This window comes from Meleagris gallopavo, chromosome 11 (genome assembly GCF_905368555.1).
Source record: "Meleagris gallopavo chromosome 11, MGAL_WU_HG_1.1, whole genome shotgun sequence".
Classification (NCBI taxonomy): Eukaryota; Metazoa; Chordata; class Aves; order Galliformes; family Phasianidae; genus Meleagris; species Meleagris gallopavo.
The window spans coordinates 18,819,498-18,841,832 of record NC_139414.1 but is presented as its reverse complement, the minus strand read 5'-3'; the positions used below and the strand labels follow the sequence as shown (position 1 = coordinate 18,841,832).

At 43.4% G+C, this 22,335-nt stretch overlaps 1 protein-coding gene across 2 annotated transcripts in view; it reads left to right on the top strand.

The window, feature by feature from the left end:
• The window catches only part of FNDC3B (fibronectin type III domain containing 3B), a 148,522-nt gene that overhangs the window by 32,648 nt on the left and 93,539 nt on the right, over nucleotides 1-22,335 (top strand). The window lies entirely within an intron of this gene.

Genomic DNA, 22,335 nt, shown 5'->3' with positions numbered 1-22,335 from the left:
TTCTTGAGTACTCTCCTGAAACTTACCTCCAGTTTTTATTCAGTACAGCAGCTCTAGATTTGGAATACTGAAGCATAAAGGTGATGTGCAAAGAAACAATGAATACATGCCTGTGAAAAGAGGCTGTGCATCAGTCCTAGCGTTGCACAGGCCTTCAGCACAACCCTAAAAGACAGTGTTAAATGGATTTCTGATTGGTGATGTTTTCAGGAGTAAGGTGTAAATATGCTGTGGCGTGGAAGGGTTGTAGCTATGTTTAAGCATGAATATCCAGTTAAGACAGGAACCTAGGTTGCCTTTGGGTGGTGTGTGTGGAGTGGTTACGTTTAGAAATGAAAACAGGATAATGAGCACATGGAGTTTACTAATATCGATGCTCACTTCCAGTGATAATCTTCAAGTGTTTTGCTGAACTTGAAGAGCTGTAGGGCCCTTCTGTGTTCTTATCTTGTGAAGCCAGGAATACATGAATCAAACTGTAGTGCTTCTTTTTCTGTCGTTCCAAAAATGAGTGACACAGGGAGGGAGGCAAGAACTATGCTAAAAATCCAGCAGTGGTTTCTCAAATGAAAGATTTTCTGGAATTCTTATTCCCTTAATTTGCGTGGGTGGATTTCTTCAAATAAAAGCTGAGAATTGATGCTAACAGAAAATTGTCTTTTTTTTTTTTTTTTTTTAAAAACAAGCTTTAAAACAAGCGTAGATCAATGCAGGAGGAACGTGTGTGTAAATGAAATGAGGTTGTTAGTGCCTGGTATAGTCTAAGCAAACAAAAAGAAGTCTTTAATTTCTCCCTTCAGTACGAGATTGGAAATGAGGAAGTGACTCAGTTTCTTGGAGGAAAGGAAAAAGTTGAAAATAGATGGGCCACCATGTAAGCAAAGGGTGGGCTGATAACTGGTGTTGCTGGGCGGAGCAGGGGAGGGCAGGATGGGAGCAGGGTTGGGAATACCCATGGGAGCAGGGGATGGAGGGTCAGAGCCTGGGGGTGGATGGAGCCAGAGAAGATGGTGCACACAGGGCAGCTTCAGGCAGCTGGCTTTCTTAATCGGTGTGAACTTGAAATGAGTTGTGAGAATCCATCTACCTGTTGCATCAGCTCTGAAAGCAGCTCATCGTATTTTGGTCATGTAGTGTTTGGCCACTTTGTGTTATTTCCACACCTCTGTGAAATCTGTGTGGAAATCCTCTATGAGAAGAGAGAGGAAGGAGGCGCTAACTTAATCAGAATGGATTTTTTCCTTTTAAGGTTGTAGCACCAATCTTCTTTCATCTCATAGGTTTTGTTTTTAGCTCACCAGAATAAAGCATAGGAAACCGTGCGAGAAGCCCAAAGTAAACAATAGGATCCTTTGTTTACTGTGAGAATAATCTGGGCACTATCAGCTGTGAAGTGATGAAGCTAAGAATAATCATTGGGATATTTTGAGGATGCATGTGGAATAAATCCTAAATAAGGTGCACCTGCAGTAGATCTGGTGTGTAGAATGCCTGGTCCCGTGAAAATCCCTTTTGATGAAGAATAGCAAATCAATAGCTGTTGCTTCTTACAGTTTTCCTCGTAAGACACGGGAGGAAAGAGGAAGGGGGGGGAGGAAGGGAAGAACCTTTGTAAAAAGTTTTGATTTGACTTAATCCTTCCCAAATCTTCATTTGAGTGTAATACGTACCATGATGAGCAAAAGGGAGAGAAGTGCTGCTGGAGCTGGGGGACTTGCAGGCTCTGAGCATCTTGCAGGAGCCACACAGCGACCCGAGGCACTCAAGAGGAGCCTGCTGCAGGCAGCTGGGATGTGACCTGGCACCAGCACCGGCCCTGCTGACGTGGCTTCTGTAAGAGGGAGGCCACTGAAGGCTGTGGGATCCAGCCCTGCTGGTGTACAGGCACATATAGGCACACACAGGCAGCGTGTCCCACCTCACTGCAGGGCAGCAAGTGAGCCAGCAAGGCAGCGGGTCGTGTTAGCAGGCTTTCCTTCTTTTTATTCGAGTTCTTAGGAGGCTGTTGCTGAGAAATGTCTTTAAAGCCTGCTGACCTAATTCCACAGATAAACATGAGTGTTAAAATGTGCAGCCTGATGGGCTGTAATTTCAAGCTTGGTTGGTTTTGTAAAAATATTGCGAATGTAAATGTCTTCCAATATCTGTGGATTTCTCCCCATAATGTAGGGAATCTGTGTGTCTATATTGGTAAAAACAAATCTGGTGCTGCAGAAATGCTGTATTGTCTGTGTAGGTCCTGCTCACGTGTAAATAATCCTTCAGCTGTAGGACCAGTACATTCCAATCAATGGTGTCAGTATGTTAAAATCCAAGATCCACATTCTTCACACAGTCTACTCGGGCTACAGACATTGCAAACACATTAGTCAGTGCTTTCAGTCTTTTTAAAGTGCATTAGTGTAGCTACAGCTCTAAGTTAGCAAAGCAATTATATGCAGCCTTCTTAATCTGAAGCAGTTATGTTTGTTGGCCAGAAGAGCCAAGAAATGATTCTATCAGCCTTATTAAATTCCACTGCTACTCTTCACAGACAGATGTTTGCTTTCCTATCCTTTTTATTCTTTGCCCTTTTGATTCTGGTTCATGTTTTGTATATGCAATGAAAAATTCTTCCTGGTGAAGCACAATTTGCAGAGTTTGCTAAACATTAGAATTTACACAGTAAAACCATTGTGAGCTGTTAGAACCAGAAATAGTTATTTGTATACTTTGGTTGGAAAAGTCTTACCCTGTTTTGTAATCTTCTGGAGAGGAAATAAATGAAGAGGAAGTAGGGAGCTGAGCAGCAGGAAGGCTGGTGGGTGTGCAGGTGTGCTGGCTTCACTAAGGTGTGAGCTGTCTCAGACAGAAGATGTGGTAAGTCCTTGTGCATTTGGAGTGATGCTCCTCCTCACAGGCTGCAAGGAAAGTGCTGGAAACTGGAATCCTGCCTGCTCTTGCCAAAACCAGCAGTAGCTGCTGTGGGAACTGATGTTAACCTTGATTCAAAGAGAGTCTGTTATCCAAATACAGGGAGCCATTAACTTTCTCTGTTGGTTCTGCCAGACTTCCTGGTGGTAGAAGGAATCACCTCTGTTCATTCTATCAGGATTTTCCCTGGATTCTTTCTTCTAGGAACTATCAGTATGTATTGTGTTCTCTAGTCACAATAGTCTGAGGCTGGAGAACCCTTCTGCTTTACAAAACAATTCTTCTCCTGGTGCTACTGCTGTTCTTTCTGTAGTTTAGCATGTCGAGAACTATTTCTTGCAAGAAAGACGCTTTATATTCTCCACAAAACAAGTTTGCCAGTTTTATGGCTTTTATTAACTTCATGTGGCGCAGTGTGACTGTCCACTATGCCAGTTTCAGGCGTTTTTAATGATATTTATTAAGTGGCTAAGGCAGCCACTTCCTTTCCATGCTGTCAGACTGTTAACCCGTGATGAGACATTAAGCAGCAGACTTCAGGTGCAGATTTGCTTTGAGTTACCCGCTCGAGGAATGAAGGGGGTTAATGAAAGAAGCTTGGTGGCAGTTTTAAAATATGTACTTCACCTTGGGAATTCCTTCCTGATCGAGTTCCCCCCCTGAGGGAGGCTGAAGGCGGTGGGTCCATCCCTGTGGCAGCAAGGCAGGTAATCCATAAATGAAGTTGAAAGTAAGGTAGAAGATGACATGGCTTGGGGTTGTGGATGAAATGAAGCATGTTGTTACTCAGGAGCTCTATTGGGCTTTTATCACTGTGGTGATTCTTATTCTTAATTTAGAAAATCACAGCTCAAGTAGTGATAATTGAATTGATGTGAAATTTTTTTTATGGTGAAGAATGTCAAGTGAATTTTCAATTGTACTTATTGTACTTATGCCCACCGTAAGAAAACAAATGTAGAGGTTGTTGGAAGCTATCCAGGACTGAGCTGTTGATCGTGCTGTTGGATCTCCTCATCACACTGCTGGGTAGGAGAGCTTTCACTCTGCCAATCTAACCAGTCCTATGTTGAGATACAAAGTGTCTTATCGTATGGTTTCTTCTGCACCACTGCTTTCTCATAGTCACTGAAATGTCATGGACTCTGTGTGACATCAATTATTTTTGATAGAGAAAATATTTTCACTAATATAGCTTTGAAGAATTGATGCTATTAGAAGTCACTGAGTAGAGTTCACAGACTGACCTGAAGAGGAAAACAAAGAAAAAAGCCCCACTCAGCCATGCTATCCAGTGTGAAGCTGTGTAACTTTGGACAACCTCAAAGGCTGTAGGTCACCATCTGGTGGTATCATTCACATGTTTACAAAACAAATCTAGAATTGGAATTTGTGTTCTAAATTTAACGTGTTTTTGATGCATCTAGAGAGCTTTCAGACAAACGTGTGCAAGGGACTATCTGGCCTGTAACTGCTGGCGTCATGCTTACCCAAATGTCATCTTTGAAGTGATGTACATCGTGAGGAAGGCTAGGCTGTAGGTTTCTGATGAAAATTGAGCCCAAGAGTTTTAGAAACGTGCGTGTTCTTTGTGGCTTGCTTACCTTTGCTAAGGTTCAGTCTTTTCAGGTGCCAGCTTGGCTGGGTTGCTAGGAGTGACCTCGCTGTAACAGACTGAATGTTGTTTTATCTTGGCAGAAGATACTATCTCATAATAACATTTTTTTGAACATTTCTAGCTGAATTGTTGTAAGTGTTGGAGCTGTGCCTGGAGAGTGGACTGGAGCACAATGCCAGTCATTCTCAATTGTGTGGGCCAGAAGCTTTGAGTTTGGTGAGGAGCCGATGATGATGGGGCACTGGTGGGGGGGAACAAGTGGGGTCTGAAGTTCAGTTTCCACACCTGAGAACCAAAGCCTTAGAGCTGCTTCTGCATCTTGCTGATTTCTAAATGTTTATGCATGTGGAGGTAGATTCATGGAATCATAGAATGGCTGGGGTTGGAGAGGATCTTAAATTCCAGCCAGTCCCAGATCCCTCAGGCTGCCCAGGGTCCACCCATGGCCTTGGGCACCTCCAGGGATGGGGCACCCACAGCTCTGGGCAGCACGGCCAGGGCCTCACTGCCCTCTGAGTAAAGAACTTCCTCTTATCAGCTTACCTAAATCCCTCCCTCTTTTCATTTAAAACCATTCCACCTTGTCCTCTTGCTATCAGACCGTGTAAAGAGTCTGTCTCCCTCCTGTTTATAAGCTCCTTTTAAATTTTACTCTTAACTTGCTGAAAAGGACAAAATTAGAGGAAGGCATCCAGGAAAAAAGCAAGATGTGAAAGGAATTGCCTCTTGTCAGAAGAGTGACATGGGACATTCCATGACCAAGGAGGAAACGTTGCATTTTGTAAATCTGACCGTGGTTTCTACATAGGTGTTTATTTATGTATCGTATATATAAATTATACTGTGGTCAATGCCTTATCGTGCAGCTGATGTGCATCTCCCCACATTAGCTGGCGGCTGCTCTCCTGCCTGGGCGATGAGGTGGAAGCAGCAAGCAGCAGTGCTTGCAGGAAGCTCACTAAGGGGCCTTTTGGTTACCCAACAAGTCAAGAGGGATTTGCCTCCCTTGGGGGAGGATTCGGATATTTTGAATGTTTAACAGTCATCCGCAAAATGGAGCGAACGTAATTGGTGGCTAATTGTTTGAAGGAACTGTGAAATACAATTATAAAGAGTTAAGCTGAACCCAATTGTGTTTATGAAATCTAGCATAAGAAATACTATATTAATCCTGCCTCAATACCAGGAAGTACAATTAGTATAATTAAGACTATCATATTGTAATTTTCTTGGCAACTGGGTACCTTGGCTGCTGCTTTTCTATTTTAATGCTCTGGAGCAGACAGCTTCCTGTCAGGTGGTGCCTACCACTGCTGCCAGGGCAATTAGAAAATTACTTTGTTTACTCCTGTCCTTGGAAATGGGAGATGCAATAGTTGTTGACTGGAAAAAGTGTTCTGAATTGTGCGTTTTGGCTGTCTTACTGTAGCCCCCGGGGTAATTTTGCAGACTTCTAGACTGTCCTTTGTGGGCTGTGCTTGGCAGCCCTGTTTTTGCAGGGAGCTCAGGTTCTGTGATGCCTTCCCCGTGGCTCTTGGTGCTGAACGCTGTCCCTGCATTTCCATGCTAAGGATGAGGAAGGTTTGGCAACTGACTGGTGCTCTGAGAGCCTGCAGGTTGCTGTCTGGCACTTCTCTGAACGAGCTCCTCAGGTTATAGCTTTGCCTTCCTGGGGCTGCCAGACTTGGCATTGACTTTCTCCCTGCTGACATCTGGTGCCTTGCAGCATGCAGGAACCTCTGTGCTCCACTGTGTGCTACAGCCACATCAGAACACAGCTGCACTTAGGGTAGATGTGCAGAGCAGGCGAACGCTGTAATTGGATTCTTGTTAGCATTACATGCCGTATCGTGAAAAGTAGATAAAAATAAGTTACATGCAATTATTTATATTTAAGTAAACTTAAGCCTGTTAGGATCCTAAAGTAGTAACAGATAGCTCCACAGCAGTAGATAAGAGCTTAAGAAAAGCAGTTCTGGACTGGCACTTGGAAACCAGCTATGTGTTGGATGCGTGCTGCTGGTGAGATGTGGGTGTGCTGCGCAGCATTCCCAGGTCAGGAAGCAATGAGCATGGAAGGTAGCTGTTAGTGCTGCAGTTTGTGTGTCACTGTTGCGAATGCATTCAATTAAGGGCTAATTAGCATAATGCCTACTTTGATCTCTTCTTAATGGCTTAATTGCTTCTCTGAGTTAAATAAACACTGTGCTTATTTTACAAATTTTCCCTTGGGAGGTTGTCACAAGGAAGTGTATGTGCATATGTTTATTTCTTAAGCACCAAGAATAATCAGTTATTTAATTAAGCTTCTTCTGAAATTCTCTTTTGGGATATTCACTTTTCTTATGAGCTACTTGACTAACTCCCATGTCTGAATAGAGTAGGCAGGAGTGGTAATGGAACAGTCAGCTGGAAAGCAAACATGCGTGTTAACAGTCCCATTATTGCTGCAAGGTCATCTGGCTGCCTGCGTGGCAATAAGCAGCCACGTACCTTTTTCTGTGCTTTGTGTGATGCTGTGAGAGTTTCACTCCGCGCATAAGAACTTCCTGGAGCCTGCAGAAAATAATAGAAGGAATAGCCCTGTGATGTGTTGCACCAGGATTTGCTTCTTCCAGGAGCTCCAAGTAACATGCAGCCTTGCTGCTGGCTCCAGAGCAAGCCTCTCTGAGCAGTGACATTACTTAGTACAGGAACTGAATGTTTCCTGGTAGCTTCCCAGCCAAGGAGTCTTGCCTCCCAAATTCCTTCTGGGGGTGTTTTAGTTCCTACATTAAAAGGGTTCTCCCCTTCCTGCATGTGGGGATTTGGCTGCGTTTGCTTCAAGTGGTGTTAACTAGCATATTAGTTAATCCAGCAGTTAAGACTTCGTTTAAATGAAATAGTCAGAACTGTCTGGTTTGTTTCTTGCTAGTAGGGAAGTGCTAACTCTGGTTCCCAGATGTAGCCCGATGTGTGATGGTGTTTGTAACCTGGTGCTGTTTGGAAGCTCACTGTAATTATAAACACTTAGGAGAGTCGTCTCCTTAATTGAGGCTGTGAGTGTGGGTGGGTGGATGGTGATGTTTTAGCTGGTGACCAGATCTGGTTACTCTGGGAGATATTAGTGTGCTGCTTTTGATGAGCATATAAGTAGCAGCAGAACTCCTATCAAACTCCAAGTTTAAATCTGTCTTGGATGCTTGCACTTATCGCACATATGGCAAGATATTAAATTGAAAGAAGAACTTGTGGGGAGGCATGTGGAAGTGATAGACGTAATTGTGGCTATAAATGGGAGTAATGTAACAGTAGTTCCAATTGAACAGAAATATTTGTCATGCAGAACATATGGAAGCATCCCGAGTGTGCTTTAGTGTAGGCCATGTGCTTAAAACAGCAAACCCTGAGAAAAGCAGAGCCCCAGTCCTGCTGTCCTAAGCTGAATTTTCCTCCTGCCCGCTAGTCAAGCAGTTGCTCTACCCATAGGGCAAGCTCCTGGGAAGGTGGCTGTGCCCAGGGGCTGTGCAGTTTAAAACATGCCTCTCTCTTCCTAAAGATTAATCTAACACTTCGCTGACAAGCACAGCAAACTGAATGAATTAACCTGAATTTCAGCTTAAAGGCCATCCTAAATACCCAAACATCAGATTTGGGCGAATTATTTTGTATAGCGTGAAATTGTTCCTTTATTTGTGTTTGGTTAGCAAGCAGATCTTGGGCGTTTACCAAGTGCTGCTCATGCACGTAGCTATCTCCACTCTATACATAGCAAAACAACAAAAAAAAAAGTGTGCAGAATGCTGGGTTAAGTGCATTAGCCAGTTATTTGAGCCAGCTGCTGTGCTAGGAATAGAAGGATAGCTATTTTCTAACCTCAAGCTGTGCAATTGCAAAGCTCCTTCACTACTGCTCTGTCTTCTGTTTTCACCTTTGTGGAACCAGAAGGTGTATGTGCACAGCCATTCTCAGTATCCAACGTGGAGCATTATTCTTTTCATTTTGCTGTAAGGTGGATGTGCACGGTTAGCATTATATGCCTGAGTGCAGTGAGCTGTGAACTGCAGTTCATGAAAATGTATAGACATTATAATGTGTAACTTCTTGTAATTTAAAATGAGGGAGGTGAAGTAAAGTGGTAGTAATTCTGATTTAAGTACTAACGCATTTAGAGGCTGAAAATTTGCCTTTTGCACTAACTAGAGCCTATAGCACCTGGCATGCAGTGCTGCTGGGAAGAAACGCAAGTCTACATTGATGCAGCTGCTGTGTCCCTGCCACTGTCAGCAAGGCTCAGTGCTCAGCACCCTGCGGCTCTCAGCACTGGAGTTGGTGCATGCAGGGTTGACATTTGGACAGCTAATGAATGCTTCTTAATGAGGAACGCCTGTGAAACACAGCCAGAGCAGGGCTGGAGCCTGGGCTTAACTTCGGGGAGGCCAAATGGCAGTTTCTCAATAGCTGGTGGTTCAAATTTGTCCACTTCAGAGGGAGTTTCAGGGCAGTAGTTAGGGTCTTGCTCACAAAAAAGGCATCCTGAGTTGGTGGGGAAGCCTGGACAGCACTGCTTTTTCAGCCTCTTAGCCCTTTGTGCCTGTTTTCCCTGAGGCGACTTGCTTCAAAGGTAGGAGACTTTAGAGAATCATGCCCGAAAATTGTATTATTCCTTGTTTTCATTTTGTTTGCTGACATCCACTAACGCAGTCTCATTGTACGAAAGAAACTCTTAAATCCTTTCTGCCCCTCTCTGATTCTTTTCCTTTTTTATTTTAGCTGCAGATTGCTACATCTTCCAGGCCTCCAACTCGTGCTGCGCCCTACAGCTGTGCTGCTCTCATGTGGCTCCTGGCTCTGTTCACTTGCTCCTTTGGTTTCTCCTGCAGCTCTTTTCCTTGTCATTTTGTGCTAAGCAGAGGAGAGCAAGTTGAAGCAGCTCTTGTTTTGGAGATTGTAAAAGTAGCTGTGTTACAGCTGCCCTGCCCTGATGGAGGGCGACTGCTGACAGACGGGGCCTCATGATGCTCTCCCCACCTCTCAGCCATCTTCTGCTGCTTCCTTTGCTGGGCTGCTATTTGCTGACCTGTGAGCCTGCTGAGGAAGGGAAAGCTGATCCTGTGTCCAAGTGGATAGTTCTTCTGCCATGTAGTCTCATTGAATATCTCCTGCAGTCTGGGAGGAGGAGGAGGAAGAAGCAAGGAGGAGTGTGGCTGCCCCTCTGGTGGCACCAGGTCACAAACTCAAGTCAGTAATTCTGTACCCTGGTAGGAAAGTGGCATGCATTGGGAATATGAGCTGCCTCATGATGCCTATGAATGCAAGAAAGCTATGTGTTGAGCTCTGTTCATCTTAGGCATGCATGTAAGCATTGCATCAAATTCCTCCTTAATTTCAGAGCAATTTCAGTTCACAAGCAGTAGTCTCTTTTTCTATTGTATGTTTTGCTCTCCTCTCCAAAAGCTAGGAGCAAAACAGCTCCTTTTGGACCTAAGAGAGCATGGCTCACCTTGTTTCGAATTCAGAAGGGGGCCAATGTTTTTCCCTGCTCTTCACCTTCATTACTTGCATGCAGCTTGGTCTCTATGTTTTGTTGCTTCAGTGCAACAAAACATGGGAAGTAGCTGTGAATCTTTGTACCTGCAGCATTTTCCCACACTAAGTTGAATCCTGACACTGACTGCAGCTGTGACTGAGAACAGCCCAGTTGCTGTAGGCAAATGGCCTCTTGGGTGGCACACTTCTTGTCTCTGACCTTTTCAAGATGCTGCAACTCAAGTTCAGCACTCAATTCTTAGGAATAACTCAGAATTTTAGGACTTCTGAAATCCATAATACTGATGCTGTGGGTTTTTGGAGGGGATTTTCATGGTTTTGCTTTGTAATGTCATAACACCCATGGGATTGGTAAAGTTCTGGGGAAATGCAGCTTCCTGTGTGTTGCTTTTCCTAAAGGTGTGGCTGCTTCTGGACAGCCTCCAAAATCTGAGTAGTTTTCACCAAAGTAAAATGGTTCTCAGCATCATACTCTTGAGCTGATGCCCTATGAAGGCACAGAATTGATTTTCAGTGGTTCCTCAAAACCTTTTTGTTGCTGACAGCAGGTCATCCATATGGCTGTTGTGCTGTTACATTGCCAGTCGCATGCTTAAGCCTTGAACAAATTAGAACTAATTCTACCAAATGCTTTTGAGGTTTCTAATTTTACAAGTTCAGGAAATAAACTTCATGCTTCATTCTCTCTTGCTGTGGGAGACCTTGATAAAATCTAACGTCTTAATGAATAGGGGAATCTAAAGAACAAGGTTTGTCTTTGGTTCTGCTTTTTTTTTGTCTGGAGTGGAAATGGGATAAATAACTGTTACAAATTACTGTACATTCAAGCAGGGGCTCATATTGTTAAAACAGGAAAATTGTGATGTACTGGTGAGTTGTCTTTTTCCTAGAAAATTGATATATCTACTGCCTGAAGGAGGAATTGTTATTTCATGGATTGATACTTGTATGTTGTATATGAGGGAGAGAGCCAGTACAGGGTAGGTGAGCTGGACTTCAGGTTCCAGCCTACAGTTAGAAGTCTATTTAGAGGTGGTGTTCTTGAGGTTGATCTGCGGTCACCGCACACATCTTGGCTTCAAAGAAGCAGTTGCCAGTGAGTTTATTTTAGGAAGGACATGGACTCGTTGTATGGAAGTGGACTTGAGCTACTCATCTGGTAAGCCCTTCATCTGTTGAAATGTAATGGCTCTATCTGATGCTGGAGTTGGGTCTGCGTGCGGAACCCTTGCCTTGCAGCATCCTGCTCAATGTTCCCATTGCAACACAAACATGTGCTTGGAAGTGTGAGCAAATCCTCTGTGTGAAGCAGTCGGTGGCTTCCTGTGGAACAGGAAGGTGACAGCATCTTCACAGCACTGTGGTGGAACCCAAAATGGTTCCAGCTGCACCACGAGGCTGCTGTGCAGGTGGTGATGTGTCCTTGTGCTTGCACCTGCATGGCCATGTGTATGTGCTGCTGGGCTGGGTGCTGCTGAGCGTGCTGCACAGCTCTGTGGTCTGCTCTGCAGGCAGGAGAATAGCTGCCTTATTAAGTATAAATGCACTGATGATCTATGCGTACCTAAAGTTTTGCTCAAGTGCTTTCCTTGCATTTGTAAGAGTGAAGTTTTGTCCATTAGATATTTCTGTTCAGCCTTAAGTTGTGGTGCTGAGTGAGAGCACCTGAAAGACGTGCAGTGCATCCAAACAGAAGTTACGTGTATCTATGAAAGCATTTTTCCCCTTCCCCCTTTTACATTTCTGCTACTTCCTACAAGTGTGGCATCGTCCTGCTGGGCCTGTGTGTCTTCTGGAAGCGGGTGGTTGTGTGTTACAGGAGGCTGGGGGCTGTGCCCAACTCCCTGCTGGGAGGACAGTTGTCCCCCTGTGTGGGACAACTCCACAAAACCTCTCTGTGCTCTGCTTTGTCAGCCTTTACAGAGGGTGAAAACTGAACTCCGTGGGGAAAATGGACACAAATTCCATGTTCAGATTGAAATTCAGGTATCTCAAAGGGAAGCAGCAGTGCACCTGCCATCTGCTGTAAGATGTTATCACACAGTTACCATCACAGTAGTCTTAGGGCTCTGCATTTCTTGTTCTGAATGACTCCTAAGAGAGGGATGTTTGGTTTAATGTCAGTCAGGTGTGTTGAGAGGATAGCAAACAAAACTGGTACCCTTCAGCATCAAGATGTTCTGTTAGGTTGTTAGTGTGCGAACACTGATTTGTTCTCGGGTGGGGATTTCTCAGGGGTTGGGATATTTCCCTTCACCCAGAACTTGAGCTGAAGCCTGTGGTGCTGGTAGCCTCATGGCAAATGTCTGTCTGTGCTCAACATGGGTTGCTCCCAGCTCAGGCTGCACAAACGGTTGGCACTTTGTGTTTTGCCAGTGGGCAGCTGCCTTAGCGCTGGAACGCATTCAGATTTGCAGTGAAGAATACCTCCATGGCAGAGAGAAACAATTTCTTCTGACATTCCTTAAGGCAGAAACAGCTGCATTCAACTTTTTTTTTTTTTAAATTTAAAAAAGCACTGTGGCATCTCCCCTGATAATCAGAAGTACAGCTGAGCGTGAACAGCAGGGCATAGTTCTGTGCAGAGTCACTGGGCGCAGTGTTGCAACAAGGATTAGCTGACACGGACCAGCTGTGCTCCTTGCTAACATACACAGTCTGACATGAGCCCAGCACGGCGTTTCCCACAGCTCCAGATGTGTGGGGCTGGCTGCCACCACCCGCCCCCACATCGCCAACATCTGCGTGTGCGTCCATGGCCCTATAGGTTCTCCCCCCCGGATGGATGCAGTGTTTCTTAGGGTGAAATAGTTATGCTGTGACTTAGCCAGCATCCATCAGCTGGGAGACGCTTTAGAAAGAGTTGGTTCTGCTTTTTGATTGCTTCTTAAGTAATAGTGCTCTGTGAGTGCAAACGTCTGAGCTTCCCAACGTGTGCCAAGGAGTTCTGAACAAAATCCTTCCTTTTGTGGTTTCTCTCGATTGTTAAACAAAGGGTTCGTAATTCATTGTGCCCCTCCCAGGTCCTCCCTGAGAGCACAACTCTTGCTTTTTCTTTTTTTTTGCATGCAGAGAAAATAAATGTTACGGCAAAACTGTGTGAGGAGCTGAATGGTGCGAATCCACTTCCCTTCTTTATCCACCTACGTACATCGGTTTTATTCCCTGTTTGCTTTCACCTGTGATTACAGTGACTTGTTTGCCATTAAACTGATCTATGATAGAGACCACCAAAATGTATTAAATGGGATCAGGCCAAATATTGCCTGAGGGGATCATTGAGCTTTGGAGCAAGAGGAAAGAGGAGAGTGGGCAGGAGCCTTCAGAAGTAGCGCTTGGGTTTATTTCTGCTTTGTTAAAAAAGCAAGCAGGCCTGCTTGTTGAAAGGCAAGGTATTAAGTAGCAGAGTGTGGGCACAGTTACTTTTTAAAGACAGAAAATATTTCTATCTGAACATCAAGAAGTGGAGAGAATAATTTCACTTCCAACATCCTTGAAGTCATGTTTTTCTCAGTTGACCAATGAGACGAAAGTTGCTCAATTTTTCATATTTTTAGTGGTTTTTTTTTTTTTGGACAGATTTCTCAGATATGTTGTTTCTGTGTCTGTAGAACAAACACAGTGAGGCAAATAACTTTAAAATCCCATTTTCCTATTAGCCTACCGAGAGCTGCCGGTGAAAGCGCTACGGGAAGCGTATTTATGGGAGAGACATCAGGAGAGCAGAAGGTAGGAAATGTGAGGAATGTGAAAAATCCTGTGGCTTTCAGGAAGCCTAGAGAACTGCAAGGCAGCTTGGCTTCTAATTCTGCTGATAGCATGGGGAATTAACCAAGATTTTGAGCATCTCCCATCACTGGAAGGCAGTCTGGGTGTGCTGTCTCCTCTGTGGTGAAAGGCTGCGTCAGGCAGCCCAAGGCCTCTGTGCACAGCTGTAGTTGGGTGAGTGGTTCAGGACCTGTTTTGTGTCAAAGTGTGAAAGTGTTTTTAATAAATACCAATAAGAATTAGGAAACTCAGATTTTACTTTATTATCCTGCAAAAATTTGGTGCCTATCCCCTTACTACAACAATTTAAGCAATGAATTGACAGTGTAGTTTGACTTGGAGCATAACCAGGTAATGAGATTATTTAATGACAAAATAGTATTGAAAACAAAGAAAATAAGACTGCAGCGTTTATCTCATTTACTAATATTATTTGTCTGGTGTTTCATTGTATTAGTTCCTTAAATACATCTCTGCAATGGCATTCCAAAAGTTGTTGGTTGGTGTAGATCTGGTACGTTTTTGGGGGCTGTACCATGAGAGCTGGTTGCCATCCATGTGCATCTCTGTGCCCTCAGCTCAGGGTGAAACATGGACACTTCAGTTATGTGGGTGTAGATTAATGCAGGTGTTAAAGTTCAAAGATCATGGTTTACACTGAAGGGAAACTGCGTTCTGTCAAGTCCAGCTTCAGCATGCTGAGCATTCACTTAACATTTGTGGTTTCATTCACACCTTGGATTTTTCTTTTCCTTCAGGAAATCTTGTGCTTTGAGCTTTGTTTTCTGAAGTCTTTCAATTATATAATTTTCTTCATATACTGTGCACTTGTATGTTGCTCATTAAGATTTCAGTGTAATAGACTTCAATTATTGTATGTATTAAGAAATAAAGAATAAAAATCCTCTGTTGGCTTAGGCATGTGCCAAGTGGTTTTTGTGCCTGTGGGGATCCCTGCTGCTGCTGAATGGTGAAGCCCAAGGATTTGGTAGCCCTTATTTACCCAAGCAAAAAATTTACAGAGATTATTTGTGTGGGAAACCCTTCTGTCCTCAGTAATGTATTTGGCTTGAATGAGTTGCTAGATTCATGTATGAGCTCTTTGAGGAATAATCAGTAAAAATAGTCAACCTGGTATGGTTGGTGCATAACCCTGGCCGTGCGTCTGCCTGTGGTGCTGGAGATGTCAGGCTGTTTGCACTGGGTCGTACAGCCCTCTGGCGTGAGCCTGGGAGGTCAAACCCGACTCACCTGCTGGGATGGGTGGGTTACTGAGATGATGTACCACAAAGGAATGTCAGCAGGCACTTTCACACTACTGAAATACAGTCTGATTGTTAACCTGACCTGCCTTGTGGTACTTCAAGTGTAATTTTTAGCTTCTGGCCACTTGAGCAATGTGTGACCCAGAAACACCTGCCTGGATCACACACTTACTGCTTTTACATGCTGGCTAGGTAATCCTGCATGCAGCGCCAGCTCGTGTATTGGCATCTTTGCTTTGGGACAGTGCTTGTAATTATCCTGCATCTGGTATGTAAGTAATAATTATACATATTGAATGTGTGTGTGTGTATATACACAGCATGCATTTAGAACATCCTGAGAAGATTATGCCATGCTAATTAATTCAAAGGGAAGCTTGAAGAGCAATTAACCTAAGACTTAAGTTTTGAATAGAAATTGTTGATTTCAAACACATCCATGACCAAAACAAGTCAGGTATGATATTGCTGCAAGGATGCTGTCCTGCTGGGTTAGATATCTGAAGCTGCGCATTGCAAAGGGCAGTTGCAGCATGTTATGCATTAGAAGCAACATGCTCAGAATTCTTGCCAGACCAGGGAATCCAGCTCCAGGCTCCTGAGTTCCCTTCCAGTTTTCTCTTCCATTAAGCAGTGCTTTTTGTAAGTAACAAAGCATAAAACGCGATGTGTCTCATCTTAGAACAGCTCGTGTGTGTTTATGGATCCCTCCTCCTTGGTGTGATGTGGCTCTGTGCTTCATCAGGGGATGTGGCCAAAAAGGTGCCAGGGCCACCTTGTTCCTGCCTGGGGGCTGTTCTGAAATGACTGGAGTTTATAATAAATAAATAAAGAGAAAAAAATAGGTGCAGCTGGTGGATGGTCAGACTAATGCTCTGCCATAGCAATGACGTGAGTGGCCAAGAAAAATGCAGGGCACGTTTGTTTCTGCTTCCAGATGGGTCACTGCTCACAGCAGAAAGCAAGGTAAATGCAGTTTTTTCACAGAATTAATAGCAAAAGTGGGAAATGATGCAAATTCAAGCTTTGATTAATAGAGGAGAGCTTTCCATGTGAATTTTTTTGTTGTTTTGCTGTGAAATGGGAATCCGTCAATTTGAAAACCTTTCAGACAGTCCTTATTTCATAATATATGTGGTGGTTTTCTAGGTTGTTAGTCGTGCAGAATGTTTTAGACAACCCTAATTGGAGTTTTAGTTACTGTTGCCCTGATGCTGAAATGATGGTGCTCAGGAATCTCAGGAATTCTAAACACTGACAGAATACGGTTCCTAGGAACTGAGTATTCTGTCACTTATTTTCTGCAATGGCACAGATTCCCTCGATGCTTGCGTGGCTTTCATAATTATTCATATTAAATCTCTAGTGAAATCAGAAATGAGCTAGCTTTTAGAAATCAGTCTAGAAATACCCTTTTATTTGCAGAGGGGAAAAGGTGTTTGGTAAATGTTTTGCAGAGCTCCAGAAGGGTGTTGGGATGGGGCTGCTGAATATTGAGTTTGTTTAATGCGCAGCTGTTGCTGTTAATAGCTTTGAGACAACTAAAAGCTTTGCTCACTCCAAAGGCAACAATTAATGAGCAAGATTAGTTTTTGAATACAAGGGGAAAAACCTTTAGAGTCCCCTTTTCAAAATGCGTAGGTAGTGGGTTTTTTTTTTTTTTGTGCAAAAGTAAATAGTTATCTTGAAAAAGTGTCTGACTATTGATTCTCCTTTTACATACCAACAGTGATTTAATGTAAGAGTTTCAGGCAGTGGTTTAGCTTTAAATCCCATTCCTGTATGAAAAGAGTTTGGGTGTTCTTTGGTGCCACACGTAGGAGCAGTGCTGCTCCAAAGGGAAGGAGTGTGCATTGAACTGCTTTTTGTGTTTGCAGGAGTGTTACCACTTCTGACTTTTTGTTCAGGTAGCTGCTTGGGGGATTTATTTTCATTGGAGGGTTGTTTTTTTTTAAACATAAGTGTATCTTTCTGTACGAGTTGGAAAGAGAAATATTGTAAACCAGATCTGCGGATGCATTGGAAGGGGAAGGAAGTCGAGGATAAATACAGCTACAGTTACTGCTGGGGGGCTATTTTCTTCTTTTTTTTTTCTTTCTTTTTTTTTTTTTTCTGAAGTTAGCCCGTTGGTTGTCAACGTGGGCAGGTAAGCCATAAACGAAAAAGGAGGAGAAGGCAGCTGGCACCTGAGGGCTGGAAAGGCAAGCAGGGCTGTGCTGCAGGCAGGCAGGTGGGGCTCTGTGCGGAGCTGACGGGTTGCTGTGCTGTTTCTTGCTACTTGAACACAGTGAGTTTGCCGGTGTGGCTGGCAGTCTGAATGCCTCGTTTATTCAGTAACTACTGCCCTAGTTAAGATTCATTGTGCCCACATGCAGTGTGCACGTGTCCCTTCTGCAGCCATGGGCCAGCTGTGCGTGCTGCCTGGCAGGGCTGGTGCTGGGGCAGCCCTTCCCAACAGAAGGTGCTCAGTGCAGGCAGAGCATCGTCCCTGGCTGCTTCCCGAGCCCCTCATCTATATTCACATCTATCTGCTGTGACTTGATGTTTATAATGTTTCCGCAGACATAAATTTCAGGAAAATTAAGATGAGAGTAATGAACGTGTTATTCCTCTTGGTTGAATTTGTGTTGCTTGTGTTGAAAGCGCTCTCAAGCGTTAGGAAACTTGGGTATAGGTTGAAAGCTCCTTTGTGTAAAGGAGGGATCTGACAGATGCCATTTGGCTCAGGCTTGAGTTGGTTGGTTTACAGACAGAGTAACGCCCAATATTAAACCCTTCGGGTCTCTGAGTCCAATCCCTCTTCCATTTGGTGAAGTCATTTCTTTGGTAGTGCAAAAATAATTAGTGTACTTTCAGATGCCACATAGCAGAACGTGGCTGGTAAGGTTAGCTTTAGTAGTTGCATAAAACAAATTCCCAACATCAGTCAAGTTGGGTCTGATTTACCCCAGCGTAGTTCAGTCCCCAGATGGTAGAGCATAGCTCTAAAGAACTAAAATTATCTGATTATAGTGATTTTAATGCTGATCATGAGTAGCAGTGGTACAAAGTGTCTAGCTATACTGTTGGGAGTAAGAAAGAGCTTAAAAACCTCCTTCTTAATAGGCTTTCTTAATGGCAGCCTTAAAATTTAATAAAGCGAAAACAATTTCACCGTTCAAAGATGAATGCGGGTCGGGTAATTTTTATCCAGTGGACTTCATTAAATAATTGTGTGGTGTTTGATCATATCAACAGTGACATGCTGGATTTATGAGCTCCAGTTAATGACATGGAGTACTTAACAACAGCGCTTTCAGGAGAAAAGCTGCTTTCCCCTTGCTGTTGCTTACATAGGAGAAAAACTAATAGGTAGCAAATTAAGCTTCCAAAAATGAAACGTCTCAGTGTTTTTTACAAGACTTGCTTTTTTATTTTTATGGATTTCTATCTTTTTGAATAAATAATTAACACAGTATTAATAAGTGTGGAAATAAATTGTGGCAGAGAAAATTTCCAGGTGTTTTCTACCTGATGCTCTTTGCATTCTTTTCATGCTTGCTGGCTTCATGAGAAACGTGCTGCTGTGAATTGCAACCATTAACAGAAGTGAGCAGAAATCAGGTGTTGTGTAAACATTCTCTGTGTGTTGGTTAAAGAGATGAATTTCACACTTTTTGAATATCTTTGTTTTTGTTTTTTAATGTTTTTATCTTTAAGAAGACTTTATAAATAACACTTCCAGTATTTATACTCAGCATTACAATGAAATGATTCTTCTGCAGAGCTGAACCACAAAATTGGAGTAATTTAGGCTGGATGGATCTCCAAAGGCTGTAGCCCTGCCCTCTCCCTGAAGCTGGTCTGCATGGAGCAGGTTGCCCAAGGACTTCTCCAGCTGAGCACTCCAGGGCTGTAGATCTCACAGCCTGTGAACAGTGTTTGGTTGCCCTCGTAGTAAAAAAAGAAATGCTTTCCATTATATCTGATCACAATTTCCAATGTACTAATTGTCTGCTACCTCTTGTTACATTGCTCTGCTCTCGAAGGTCCAGTTCTGTCTCTTTGTATCCTCAGTATTCACTGTAGTAATGGATTTTCCTTTACAAAAGCTATGTTGTGCATCTGCACAAAGGCATGATTTGTAGTTGAACGCTGGGCTGTGCTTCCTTGTAGACCTTTCTGAAGGTATACATCACAATTCCCAGCTGGCTGTTTGGGAGGTCGGGGTCAGAATGTAGGTGGTTTTCCATTCCAGTTACAGCTGATCTATTCCTGTCTATAAATATTCAAAAATTCCATTCAGTAATATTTTCTCAGTGCTTCCACCTAGAAGCTTTGTGTGTTTTGTTTTGTGTTCTCAAACAGAATTTAGAAAGTGGAATTGGAATTCCGACGTCTACCCAGGATGAAATTCCTGTAATGACCTCTCACAAGCTCTTGTTGCTGTGCATCACTAGGGAGGATTAATTTGATGAAGGCTTCAAAGCTTCAGCAAGCATCGCATTCTTTTCAAGTGAAAGTTTCAGCTGATTTGATCCATAGTTGCATCTCGTCTTGTAAACCTGGCCTTTGGGATGCCTCATTCAATGCCTGTGTACAGAGAGAGCACGTGGGCTGCTAGAGTGAACACTGCAGTGCTGGGACTTTGGATTTTTAAGCTACAGGCAGTATGTGTAATTCTATAAACCCCATACCTGCAAGGTACTGAGCTCACCCTGTCAGTCACTCAGGTCTCTGAAGTCCAAGAATTATATGTGCGAAGCATCTTGTTGGATCAAACTAATTGTATATATTTATGTGAGTAGCTGGACAGGTTCACTTAGCATGCTAAAAATAATGAGGCTCCCTTAATTTATTCAGCAGGAAACTCGATGTTCCTTTTCAAAAGAAGGGCAGTGATTTTTGTTTAAAAAAGGAATGTGATGGTGTGTTATTCCTTATGGGTATGTTTGATAAGTCTGGGTTGTGCAGCCTGCAACCTTTCTTTAGATTGTTTACCTTCTGGTGCCTGAATGAAGGATGTGTATGATGTCTTGGATTCTGTATTGGAGTTCCCCCAAGTGAATTTCATCTAGAAATTTCAAACGATTTATGATATCTTTCCTGCTTTGAATGTTGTTTTCCTGTTGTTCACTGTTTAACAGCTTCTGCCTTTAAACCGTAGTCTGTTTCATCTTGGCAGATTGTTACATAGGTGTGCCTAGGCAACATGGCATTTGCTGGTGGCATTTGTATGGTAAAAGATGCTGTTTGCTCCTCTGCCCTCTCTCTTTGTTTGGAAAGTATTTTTTTGGGGTTTCTGAGCTGTTTTTAAAGCTGCTGATATGTAGATGGGGCAGAAGTCTGTTGATCTTGGTGTATTCTGTTTAACCAGACATGTGATGTCTGGGATTCCAGTACATTTGCAGAAATAAGGAACAGACAGTGTTGAACTTTGTACTAGAAATAAGATTTCAGGGTCTAATAACTGGGCATCTCCAGGGCCAGAAAAGATCACTTAGTGCTGCCGGTTTTCTTTCATGTGCAAAGCTTATTTCTTACCCGAAGCACAGTAGCACCTAGGTGCAAATGACAGATAATTTAGGTGTTTGCATATGCATCTAGATGCCCAGATTTTTCCTAGAATAAATTCTTAGTGTTCAGTGTTCAGATATGTTGATCTAGGCTCAGTGCCTAGTATAACTTAATATTTTAAAAAGAGGTGAGTAAAACAGGATGGAAAAAGATATCAGGGAGAGAGAAACTAGTACCCTTGCCTCAGAGACAGGTTATTCATGCAGAATTGCTCAAGTTTTTACCACCTTTCCTCCATTTCCATCTAGCTGTGTGGTAATAGAGGGCTTTTCCCAGAATTATTTTGTGTTTGAGTTTAATTTCAGTATGGAGATTAAAGGTGTTTGTTTCCCGTTGGCTCAGTAAGTCTAAATCCAGCCTTTGAAGTCAGGTCACTCAAGATTCTGTAGATGAAAACTCAGCCCTCTAGTTGGTAATCTACCCAACAGCCACAGATTTCAAGTTTCAATAAAATGCTACCTCTACTACAAATGATGTCAATGTAGCCTGAGGTGTGGTTAAGCAGAAAGCTGAAGTCAGCTTGAACAAAACTTGGCAAAAGTGGGATGTTTTATTCATGTGAGTGGTCTGAATAATGTTCCATGGGTTTCCATGGTATAATTTGGTTGCATTTTATGTTTAAAGAGAACTCCTCTTCCTTCCTTTAGAGAGGGCCCTATGATGGGGCTTCAGTTGTAGGCTTATGGTGAGTGATATCTTACTGCAGTATAAATATTGGCTTTTTCCATGCATACATGAGAAAGCAATTGCCTTACGTTCCTGAAGCCCTGCTGATGTTTCCAGTGTGTAGGGAGAAGGCTGTACCCTGGAAATCAGGAGACCAATAAAAAATCCTGTAAGTTGAAGGGCTCTGCTTCCCCTTTCCCTTCCATTCCTCTTTGCTCTGCACGGTGCCTTCTGAATCTTCAGAGGAGCAGTTTGCTTCACTCGTTGAATGAGCATATTAGGGACTTCCTTAGGGCTAACTTCTTACTCAGTGCCTTTGGACTTTGGACAACTCCATTCACATTGAATGGTCTCCAGATGAGGACTGCAGAGCGGGAGCGAGCTCATAGTTCCTGCAGGCCAGCAGCAGGCTGTGGCCTGATAGTGAAAACAGAAGGTTTAGTGTTGCTCAGGTAGAAGCAGGAGGAAACCTGGAGATCCAGAGACTTCAGAGAAAGGAGAACTGTGAGCTCCTGTGGCACTGGCTGTAGGACCACATGTGTCAAACCCAGCTGCTGTTTCTGAACTGAGATACAGCATGGTAGAAAATCTCTCCTGAGTTTAATCCCATTTTAATCTTCCCTCCCCCCTTGCCAAACCAAAACAACAACAAAAAGAAACAAACCCAATAACACCCAAACCACAAAGCCTAAAAGCCACCTCCCTCCCAGCTGTTATGTGCATGGGGACGAGTGTCAGGCTTGGGAGCACAGTGAGGCGAGGAGTCTGCCCATGTGTCATCATCACACCCTGCTATGTTCTATATGTGAGAAAAGCACTATGTTTTCTAGTTAGTTGTGGATTGGACACTGTGTATTTGAAGCAGATTTTTGGTAAATTGTACGGAAGTTTTGTGTCACTCTGTTAAGACGTGTTAGTGAATTCCTACACCAGCGTTCCCACTGAGTGTCATCAGGCTGATGACTGCTGCTGGCTGCCTGTACCCTGCTCCTTCTACCCCAGATGTCCCAGCATCTCACT